Source organism: Stegodyphus dumicola, chromosome 1 (assembly GCF_044657685.1).
Source record: "Stegodyphus dumicola isolate Sdum_Otavi_A_Nest chromosome 1, ASM4465768v1".
Lineage (NCBI taxonomy): Eukaryota > Metazoa > Arthropoda > Arachnida > Araneae > Eresidae > Stegodyphus > Stegodyphus dumicola.
The window spans coordinates 115,352,743-115,365,550 of record NC_140768.1 but is presented as its reverse complement, the minus strand read 5'-3'; positions in this window follow the sequence as shown (position 1 = coordinate 115,365,550).

Below are 12,808 nucleotides of genomic sequence, written 5' to 3'. Positions count from 1 at the left end.
AAAATTTGGTGGCAGCATCCTTTTATTTGAAAAGTGATACAGACAAAAAAGTGAGGATTTAATAACACATCTGCTGCTAATAAAATCCGGATCTCGTGTTCGCTAATGGAAATACTACCTATTACAACATGAAGGTATGCAATGAGGAGAGGGAAAATTCTTTACATTCTCTTAAATTTAAAGGCCAACTAGTATCTTGAGTATGTTTTAGTATGTTGAGAAAGAATGACACACAAAATAAAACTGAGTGTAAGAAGAACAGTATTGACTAATGTAGAATTTATTTTACCAGAAACATTCAACACCATCGCCTTCTTCTCCTGCAATTTAAATGCAGGAAAGGACAAGTACCATAAACAGAAAGAGAGATTGAAGATCTATCGAGAACTTTTTAGTAGAATAATTTTACGATAAAGGTGTGAATTTACAGACATGAAAAAAAAAAAAAAAAAAAAAAAGGAATTTCAACCCAAGTAGATAATTCGGAGATTGATCTATACTGAGGCAATCAAAAGATAGATGAATTTGGAGAAATTTATTTGTAACGTAAGTGTTCGAAAATTTATTAATATCTCTTTTTGTTTGAGCTACTTGTCTTTGATTTAGTGCAGCCGGAAAAAATTTTGAACTGCTAAAGGTACTTTCGATAAAATAAAATTAACAAGCTTAATTTTTCTTATACTCACTTTAGCATGCAAGATATTAAATTAGATAAAAAATGTTCATATTGTAATTGAACTATTATATTTTGGCTCGTATATCTTCGGCTTAAAAATAATTTTAAACTTCTGTAAATATATTCAGCATGTTTTCAGTTTAACAAAAAATGGCACAAGAAATCAGTCGTTCCATTATTGAAGCATGAGCAAAATATAAAACAGCGTTTCAAATACATTTGATTAAAGATTTTACACATACGATTGACCTTTTTTTAGAAAATACCATCCTGGGATCAATACGGCTTATCCGGAGGTTGCAGAACTTAATTTAAAATTCTTTTGGGATTTCCATTACAATGTTCTGCGAGAATTTATGCTATAGAAATGTTTTAGAAAAATAAGCAGAAATTTTAGTCTGTCTCTAGGAATACATATTCTACTTCAGCATAATCCGCCTGAAGTTATACGAGAGGAAACACTGTATGCATAATAATTTGAAATATAACGAAAAATTCTTAATATCTTTCGAAGTATTGAGAGCAATTTCATCTTCTTAAGAGTTATCCGCTTTGTTTTTGCTCATTTTGCTTTTAAGGCTAATGGAGTCGATTTCCAATACCACTGAGTCTAATAGAGGAATAGAAAGAAGGAGATAGTCTAGTTGACATATTATCGATTTTAAAATTGTCAGTGTCCTCGGCAAGAATAAGCTATCTTAGAAGTTTTCGATCATTTCATCTCCCATTGATAAGCATATGTAATAAAAATATATACATTTATCTCTCACATAATAGAGTATTTCTACGCGTATTCTCCCATTTTAGTATTGCTCCCCCACCAGTTTTTTTCCTAAAAATTTAAAAAACAGTCGCTTAAATCTCTCCTTCCTCAGTGCGATCAAAGAAAGATCTCCCCTCAATTTTTTTTTGGGGGGGGGTTTAATGGATTAGTCGTAGTAGTGATAGTTTTCGTCTTACTGACACAGACAAATCCTCGCAAACTACATGCGACAGTCACGCCGAGCCTTTCATTTCTAACTGTTGCACTTCACAAGAACTAACCCATCCCATCTAAGCAAACACGAACTGCCATTCAGTTTACGATTTTCTCCAGTCGACTGCACATTCACTATCTCTAATTATTTATATAGTATTAGGAGTTAAGCAGTAGAGAAACAGGGATAAGAGCTTGAGAGATACAAATTACGGAAAGCAGAAATGAAGATATCATACTAACTTTTCTAATGTTAATATTACTAAGCGTTGTTATTGGTAATTATAATTCTTTTAAGGAAATAATATTGTTATAGTTACCTGTAGTTTAAACATGGATACTTTTCATTTGTTACCTTTTTTACAATTACTGTATCCTTCGCGAAATTAAATTATTCGCATAAAGTTTCCTTTTCAATTTTCGGCTTGGTTTAGCTTTATTTGATTATGGCAAAATGGTATATGCTTCGAAGGGAAGGGATGCATTTGTGGAAGACTTTCTAAAAGAAACTGGCTCATATATGCGTTACACACGGGGAAAACCATGCATCCGCCCATGCAGTCAGCCTGTTCACTAGAATTCGAAACCCATACAGAACTACCAGTGTTCAGCTACATTACCGCTCAGCCACTGGTAGGCTCTCTCGATTTTCGTGCGTGCGTGCGTGTGTGATTATGGCAAAGCCTCGAGGGCTATCTGCCTAAAGGGAGGGATGCCTTCGTGGAGGACTTTCTAAGGGAAACTGGCTCGTATACACGTTACACATGGGGAAAACCACGAAAACGCCCATGCAGCCAGCCCGTTCGCGGGATTCGAACCTCGGACCGAACTACCAGTGTTCAGCGACTTTACCGTTCGGCCGCTGGTGGGCCACTCTCGATTTTCAGACGATCATACTATAAAAATAAAGGGGAGGGAATTCGCAAGAAAACGCGACTTGTGATACTCTAAGAGAGATTTATCGCAAATTTCTTACAATATCACAAGCTTTCAGTGATCAGAGAGTTTTGTTTTCATTGCACGCACTTTGTTCTGAAAGAAATAATCTTTTAAACTGATGATTATATTCTTTCTCCGAAGATAATTTTCTTTTCAGGAAATAAAAGAACTAATATAAGTATAGAACAGACACCGATTAAGCTTCCCCGTAGACTCAACGTCGTTTAAGAGGCCTTAATTACCTACTTTTTTCTTTCTTGTCCGAAGTATAGAAATTATTGTAACCTCAAAAAATTCCGGATTCGATATTTCATTGGAAGTATCCACTTTGACATTCCCAAATATATTTGGGACATTTTTTTTTTTGCTCGATATCTGCACATACGAACAAAGGCTCTTTTTTCCAAAACTGAATGTAAAATGGATTTAAAGTGGAATCAAAATTTATTTTTTTTTGGGGGGGGGATCTGTGAGCATAGCATATGTACGGATGTATGTATCTCGCATAACACGAAAACGATTAGCAGCACAACGTGAAAATTCTGCAGAACGTTTAAATATGGAACTTCTGTAACATTTAGTGGTGCATCTCCCTTTTTTATTGCTTTAACACAGTGTGTTTCATACTGAATGTGCCGAAAAGAAAGCATACCTGCGTGAACTTTACTTTTTTGATAAATAAAATTAACGGAAAACTTATAGTTATCCAGTTTCTAGAGATGTTCTTTGTTTGCCTCTATGGTGACACGGCAAATATCTATGCGTATTCGATTTCCTGCCATACTCGTATTATAATATCCTATATTAATGATTCGAGCACTTCATTTGTTAGCTGCTTCAGTTGTTGTTAAGTCCTTAGGAAATGTATGCACGAACACTTTGTCTTTAACAGAACTCCATAGGAAAAAAGTACAAGGGGTTAGATCTGGGGATCTTGGTGGTCAAAGAAGCGATGGCATATCGTTTGACCGAGCACGGCCGATTCAGCTATTGGGTAGACTATAGTTCGTCGACTATAGTTCTATTGGGTAGACTATAGTTCAGGTACTGGTGTACGTTTTTATGCCAGTATTGTGGAGCACTGTCTTACTGCAAAATGAAGCTGGGAATTGCTTCCTCTAGCAAAGGAAACAGCGGCTGTGCTAGCATGTTTTGGTAAATGGACCCATCAATCGATTTTTTGATGAAGAAAAAGGATTGAAAACGTAACTGTTGGAAATGGCGCAGAAGCATTCACCTTTGGAGAATTACACTGATGTTGTGAATGTTGCGTGTTCCCAAATAGTAAATTATAGCGATTAACTTTGTCAGAAACATGAAAAGTGGCTTCATCCGTAAACATAAGTCTGTTCGCGAAACTGCCTACCGCAAGCTTATCTTGCAAAACACCTGCACCATCTAAAAGGTCTCTAGGCGGAATTGTAGAGGTTTTCGTAACACGCATCAAACCGTTAAGTTGTGAAACACATTGAGTTCAGAACTCGCACCACGCGTTGATTTTGTGCGACTTCGTAAAAACGTTTCACGAATTTTTCAACACTTTCGGTTTTGGCTGCTGTTTGCCCAGGGTTGGTTTTCTTATAGAAGTAGCGATTGTAGTGAAACTACTTCACCCATCGTTCAGAGCTGTGACAATGGGGTTTACCAAGTTTAGTGCAAAAATGTCTTTGAACGACGATAAAGAATATTTTGGCGTATTCAAAACACAGTACGCTTTCTTATGCACGGACGGCCACATTTTGATTAACAATTTGTCGCGATTTCGTAAACCAGAAGATTTTTCGCCTTTGCGAGATAAAATTTGTATAACTGTAGTATTAGAATTAATTTCTTTCCGCTTAAGATATCAGTTACAGAATTCATACTATAGTAGTCATTTGTCCCATTCAATATGAAACGATATATAATTTAAAAATAATGTGAAGTAAAACTAATTATAACTAAACCGGTAAAAGGAATTTAGTAAAAAAATCTAAATTAATAATATTGCAATTTTTAAAATTATAAAAATATTTTGCTTTTGTAAAATTATAAAAATGGTATATATACCCACACCTCTCTTACTCATCTTAAAAGTCTTTACTCGGCCTTTATTTTCGCAATTCGTTGGTCGTACTCATATACTTACAATTACAGGAGTGTTTTGAATGACGAAATTATTCATGTTTTGGTAATATCAAATTTAAAAAAGTTGATATTGGACAGATAAAGAAATCTAACCTTTAATGCGGTCCAGGATGCGGATGTTCTAATTGCTAATTATATGTGCTAATGAATCATACCACAAGAGCTTGCATGGGGAATGTGGTAATGACTTCTAACATTGTGATCACACTTCTAGTAAATTTTTTTAAATGCTCTAGTACATTTAGTTTGGTTAATTGCTAATATAGCTTTTATGCTTTTAATAATTCCACTTCTTTAAGTATTTAAATGTAATTGAACTCTTAATTTAGAAAATCATCAATTTAATTGAAATTATTATTTTATTTTGGAACTAAATATTAAATAAAATCTAACATTTTCTTTTAAGTTTAATCTAACATTTAAACAGGCAGAATAATATCAATCTTACGAAACTTGCCGCAGGGAATTATTTTACTCTCTGATACGTGAGTCAGTAAGTCATATTTAAGCTGATATTTATTCCTGAAAACAACAGCAGTTTTCTAAAAAAGATCGCTTAGTATTGAAAACGTTATTTCCTTCTCAAGGGAAGGAGTAGTGTAAATGCTTAACAGTAAAATTACTTTCCTCTAGTGAAAGAGTTTCGCTAAAACGTACGTTTTTGTCATTCGAGGGGGGGGGGAAGAATGTAGGTAGTGAAAATTTTGGCGGATTTTAAATGAGGCTTAGTAAACTATGGGAAAGCAATCGAGGCAATCTGCATAAAGGCAGGGATACCTTCGTGGAGGACTTTCCAAGGGAAAATGGCTCGTCTGCGCATTGCACATGGAGAAATCCATTAAAAAACACCAACGCAGTCAGCCCGTTCCAGGGATTCGAATCCCGAAACGAACTACCAGTGTTCAGCGGCATAGCAGCTAGGCCATTAGTGTTCAGAAATAAGAAGGGCAGTGATTGCATTTTGTTCAACGTCTGTAGGAAAGCACAACGTAATTTTTTGGGATCTTAAAGAATTAATCTTTTCGCTTGCAACGTACCATATGAAGCTTTATTTTAACTGGTAACCAAACATCTTCGGAATTAACTTACTTTACGACAGCTCATGGTCCATATTTGGCTTATCTATTTCGTTTTGGCCAGCGTCACGTGGATAATTGTGTTTGCGGCGAAACAGGCTTATATATAGATTATTACATGTTTGATTGCGAAATTACACAGGATCTTCATTTTAGACCCCATATCAGCGAAAACGCCCGGTGTGGTTTTTGCTGATACTGCAAAGTTAACAACTGTGGTTAAATTAAATACAGTGTTGCATTACCTTTCAGAAAACAGTGACAATCTTAATTCGGCTTGAAGGAATTAATACTGTGAAAGGTCTATTTGTTTTACTAATGACTACTTTATTTTTAAGACTTACTAACATTACTTAGCATTTATTATATGAAGATTTAATACTGTTTTTGCTTCCTTGTACGAAATAAAGGAAGTATTATAATCGCGAAAAATTTAGGGTACCAGATTTTAACAGAAATATACATTCTGATCATTCCCGAATCCATTATGACTACTTTTCGCAAATAAAGGGCTCTTTTTTTCAAAACGGATTAAAAATGGAGCTTTTCGTGACGACTGCACGTACGTACGTAGGTATGTCGCATAACTCAAAAACGATTACCCGTTGAACGTTAAATATTTATATATGGAACTACTATAATCTCTAGTTGTGCATTTCCCTTTCCCATCGCAATCTGCTAGCCGAAAGTGTGTATATATATCATAATTACAAAACAATTTTTTTAAAACAAAATATAATCATACCTAGTATTTTCGCCAATTAAGCTGCTGAAAAATTATCAGTAAAGACACTATTATAATTAAAATACATTGAAATGGTTCATTGGCTAATTCTAGATACAGGAAAGCAAGGACTTTACTGGAAGAGAGGTTTCAATTGATTTCAGTGTTCCTCCTCCTGAAGAAGTGGCAATGAGGTTGATTGAATTCCTTTTTTATTATGTTCGTTTTTCTTTAAATTTCATTGATTTTTTTTTTTTTTTTTGAATTAGGGAATTGCTTGTTTAAAGAGTTATGGTTTTAAAATATTTGAAGTTCCTTATTGCATTTATAGGATTATTTGAAATTTATTACTTATGAATTTCAATTTTTGGTTTTCGTTAAAAATTAGTTCTAAATTTCTTTACTTTATGTCTTTACTTATATATATATATATTATTATTATTATATGTAGATATATATATATATATCTAAATATAATAAAGAGTCTGTCTGTGTGTCTTTCGTTCGCGCTGCGCATAAGCTAATAGACCCACGGCTAGGAAATTTGGTACATAGGTGCATCTAGACAAGAGTCAATGCACCTCGAAGCGATTTTTTCAAAATTCGAATTCGAATTTTTTAAATTTTATATTTTGTGACGAAATCGCGTCATTTTGAGAGACGAAAGAGAGACGATTTTGTGACGAAATCGCTTCATTAGTTCGTGTTTCAATAAATCGATTAAATACGAATTTATTTAACAAAGTGAGCTTAACATCTTTCCAACGGGATTTTTTCTAAAAGGTTTATTTTTAAAAATGTACAGTTTAATTTTCTTTGATTTTTGGACACGTTAAGCTTTCATCCTTGCGACTGCTTTTACAAAAAGAATTTTGGAAAAATGATAATATTTTGCATTTAAATTTTTTTTTTAAATGAAACTTCCGAGTACACTTCTCACATCTCAATCTTTAAAAATGTGATTTTGGCAACAATTTTCCTTTCTTATTGTTGTTGATAGATTTTTGATGAAATCGCATCATTTTGAATAGTTTCATTCTTTTAGAAATATGGGTTTGGCAACAATTTTTTATCGTATTTCTTATGTCACTGTTTTTACGAGATTGGCATATTTCATTGTCTCTTTTTTACATATATAATACATTTTTATTGATTTTTTTTGATAAAGTTGTTCTGCAGAGTAGAATTCTGCGCGGAATTTTCTTGTTTTTTGAGTTTCTTTCATGTTATTTTTTCTTATTTCACTGTTTGTAAGATATTGAAAGGTTTTGCATGATTTTTTTTTCTTCAACGGAAAGTTGGTTAATTTTTTTATTAGGATAATTAATTAAGGGATTGGATTATATTAGGGGATATTAAGGGATATAGCTTATTTCATCGTAATTTTTTTTTCTCTTGAAAACCTCTACATATAATAAAAGAAAGTCTGTCTGTGTGTGTGTCTTTCGTTCGCGCTGCGCTTAAGCTAATAGACCCATGGCTACGAAATTTGGTACAGAGGTGCATCTAGACAATGTATATATAGGCATACGTTTAAAAGCCAGAAGAAGGCTGGCCTTATAGCGGCTAGTATATATATATACCATCCGTCATATCCGACTTAAAAGTCTTTACACGGCCTTTATTTCCGCAATCGTTTGTCGAAATCATATACTTCCAGTTATAGGAGTGTTTTAAATGACGAAATATGCGTGTTTTGGCATTGTCAAATTAAAAAAAAAAAAAAAAAAAAAAAAAAAAAAAAAAAATTGTTCTGTGTAAATAACGAAAACTAACCTTTAATGAAGTCTCTCGGTTTGTATGCTTATATTTGGGAAAGTTTTATATTCGGTATGAAAAAAAAAATTACAATAAGTTAGACTTCCATAAAAATTAACCAGGATATTTAATCTCAAAATTTGCAGTTTTCGATATCATTTTCAACTTATTTTGTGGGATCGGTCTCCCGCCTTCCTAGCCTGCCTTCGTGATGTATAGGTCAGCACATTCAACGTGTAATTGTCCGTGGTTCGATTCCCGGCGAAGGCATTGCTAATTTTTCATCTTGCTTGCTTTCAAAAAATACCTAATTTCTCTACAGTGGCGCCCGAACTAAAAGAGTGTTTGATGATGATTCTCCTCATCTAGGATTTGGAGATTGGGTCCCCTAAAAATCCCAGTCGCCCTTTAAAAGGAGGAGTATATAAGGTATTTCTCCCGCCTTCCTAGCATGCCTTCGTGGTGTAGTGGTTCTGCACGCTGGGCCGGTATTCCAGAGGTCCGTGGTTCGATTCCCGGAGAAGGCGTTTGCTAATTTTTCATTTCTCCTACTTCCAAAAAAGTCTTAATGTCTTTACACGGTTAATTGAATTAGAATAATTCGAGGAAATAAGATTAAAAGAAGTACAGCAAAAAAAATGTATATAGTTTAATAAGCCGTAAAAAGAAGTCATGTGGTGTCCAAATCAGATTTTTTAATCAAAGATTAAGTAAATTATAATTAGTTATGCTTATGAATTAGAATTATTTTATACGAACAATGCTATTTTCTAGTTTCATTATAGGCATTGGAAATACATTAATAATCTTTATGTAAGTAGACAGTAATATCAGTGGTAAACAAAACTTTAAATCACAAATTACTAGTTATACAGTCAACAAACCAAACAGAATTATATTACATTAACCAAATTACGTTTTTGGATTTTAATCCTATTTGCACATTAGAATGCAACTTCTGGCAATTTTTATCCTCTTCAACAGCTCCAACTAATTGATGCTAATGCACCTTCAGCCCACCGAACCTTTGACTTTTGCTGACCTTTTTTTCCCAGGTTTTGTCGAGAAGAGAAACCTCTTAACGTCAAGGTTTTCGTAACCCCGTAAAATAAACGCCTTTATGGAAATACGGAGAAAAAATTACATTGCGAAGGAATCTGAGTTAATTTTCATGTGACGCCATTAGGCAGGTTAATCAGCTATGGTAAGTAACAAAGAAATGGCTGACCTGCGATGCGTGTAATTCTATCAAACTTTCTTCTCATACTTTTCCATCAAGTTGGTTACAGCGCAGCATGAAAAACGATGATGCCCTTTTAATCAAGTGTCAACTCTATTTCTTTGGGGTCGACACATATCGTCAGAGACGTGATTACACGAGGCTCTGCTAATGGCACGAGCAAAGGGGTAGCTGAGGTTGGGCAACAGTAATAGCGACGATATTTCATACAGGAGGAGAATAGGAAGGCATTATGACTTGGAAGGCATCAAAGAAACAAAGGGAATTATAAGAACAGGAAATGTTAGAATTGCATTCTGATGTACTCTCGGAATAACAGCAGCAGGTTGTCTTTGCCTCCTTTTTATTGCATTATAATGTTCCGTCGTGAATTTATTAAACAAAATATAAACAAGAACTAATTTAGGTACCCGTGCAGAAATCAAACAACTTTTATACTCTGCGAATTTTAGTTCTAATATAAAATATATTCTCTCTGAAATTTTCTCGATTGCATTAATAAAATACATTTTATTATCAGAACAGATCAGAGGTTGAAACTGTTGAATACATACTATCCAACAGCTTTGAAAAATAGTAATTAAAAAAAAGTATGCTATGAGCACCACATGACTTCTTTGATGGCCAGTAAAATTATATATATTTTCTTTGCAGCAATTCATTTAAACTTATTTCCCTCGAATTACTATAACTTAATGAAACGATCTCTCAAGGTCAGTTGAAAATGACATAAAAATATCCCGGTCAGTGTTTTCGTACGGCAGTCAAGCTTTTCATGAATTTATTTTGTCATAATGTGTATAAAACTTTCTCTATAGTAAGTATAGAAACTGGGAGACTACATTAAAAATTAGATTTCGTTATTTGTGTGAAATCAATTTGTTTTTAATTTAACGTTGATAAATAATGAATATGTTCGTCATTTAACACTTATATAATTGGAAGTATATGGCTACGGCCAACGACTGCGAAAATAATGGCCAGGTAAGGACATTTAAGCTGGGTAAGGGGGATGGATATAATATACACTCATGTCCATAAATTAAGGATAATGCAAAATCAGGCAAAGGAAGAGTTAGAAGCAAAATAAATTTGACTTATTTGTAAAGCTTTTTTATTAAACAAAAGGTAAAGAGCAAAAAAAGATGCTATATGTTTGATATTATTAAAAAAATTAGCGATTTTTTCAACCTGGAGCAAATTACAAAAAAAAAAAAAAAAAAACCTATTTACAAAAAATCAATATTGCATGGTTGGTATGATTGTTAATACATTGTACAGGGGTTGGACAAAAATATGGAAACACCTTTAAAAAACATGTTTCTTTGCTTAATATGGTGTAGGAAACCCGTTGGCATCAAAACAGCTTGCAGTCTTCTCGAAATGGATAAATACAGTTTCTGTATGTTTGCCAAGGGAATATTATACCATTCTTCCTGCAAAACGGTGGCAAGTTCAGATAACGATGTTGGCGGTGGATAACGAGAACGCACTTTCCGTTTCAATGTTGACCACAAAGGTTCGATAATATTCAGGTCTGGTGACTGTGGTGGACAGGGGAGATGGGACAACTCATCCTCGTGCTCAGAAAACCAGTTCTGGGCAATGTGAGCTGTGTGAACAGGGGCTTTGTCGTCTTGGAAGACACCATCACCATCGGGGAACAAAGTTTGTACCATGGGATGAACTTGATCAGCCAAAATGTTCACATAAGTCTTGGCAGTCATGTGCCCTGACACAGTTATCATGGGGCTAGCAGAGAACCACGATATGGCTGCCCAAACCATAACAGAACCCCCGCCATGTTTCACTCTTGGCAACAAGCAGTCTGTATTATAGGCTTGAGATGGCGTTCTCCAGACGTAAACTCGGCCAGAAGTGGGAAACAATGTCAAAGAAGACTCGTCAGACCATATTACTCGCTTCCACTGCTCTATAGTCCAAGCCTTTATGACTTAAACACCACCTTTTCCTGTTACGGGCATTAGCATAACTGATGAGTGGCTTCTCAATTGCAGCACGGCCAGCAATTCCCTGTTTATGAAGCTCCCTTCTAATTGTTTTGGTACTCACAGGGTTCGGTAACACAACATTCATTTCAGTAGTAACTTTTGCAGCTGTGGTCTTCTTATTTTTTGTCACAATTGCCCTTAATGATCGTCTGTCACGATCACTCAGGACACACTTTCGTCCGCGCTGTGATTTAGCAGATGATGTTTTTCCGCTTTTCAAATATGCGGAATAAATCTTCGATACAGTACCTCTTGAAACACTAAACACCTCGGCTACCTTGCTTACGGAAGCACCTACCATACGTGCTCCAACAATTTGCCCACGTTAGAAGTCTGTTAACTCTGACATAATGCAATGACAACTTCACATAACAGTACTCCGGAAACAACTGAACTGTTTAGCACATTTACGAAGTTGAATAGGTGGCGTCAGTAGTCAAAAACGTCAGTGCCACCTACATATTTCATTAAAATCAATCTTTCTTTTCAAACATGCATTTCACAAGGTGTTTCCATATTTTTGTCCATCCACTGTATGTCTCCCAGACGATGCAATACAGTCCATACAACGCCTAGGCATGCTGAGTATCAAATTATCGATCTGATCTTGGGGGATATTACACCACTCAGCAATGCTCTCCGAAGTTCCGGCAGACATGTAGGAGGAGGTTGACGGGCTGGAACTCGTCGGCCAAGCATGTCCCACACGTGCTCTACTGGATTCAAGTTCGGTGAGAATGCTGGCCAGTCCATACGGGTGATATCCTGCGATTGAAGGCATTTGCTTACGATGTTTGCACGGTGAGGACGGGCGTTGTCATCCATAAACACAAATTGTGTGCCCATGGCGTCCCGAAAGAATCCAGAATGACATCCCGATGGATTTGGCTTGTCATGGTTCCAATTTGAACATGCAGGTGAGTTCTGGAAACCAGAATAATTCCATCCCAAACGAGTACTCCTGCACCACCGTAACGGTGTCGTTTAATGATGTTTTCTTGGTGGTAACGGGTACCTGGAGCTCTCCATATGAAAGTCCGGCGAGAATCAGACTGCAAGCTGAACCTGCACTCGTCGGAAAACATCACACAAGCCCACTGTTGCGGTGTCCACAATGCATGCTCTCTACTCAAGGCTAACCGCAGGCGGCAGTGAGTTGCAGTAAGTGGAACGCATCTGACACGTCTACGAGCATGTAGACCAATCTGCCCTAAGCGTCTGTACACTTTCTGCCTTGAAATTGTCGTACCAGTGGCTGAAGAGAGTTGACGAGACAGGTC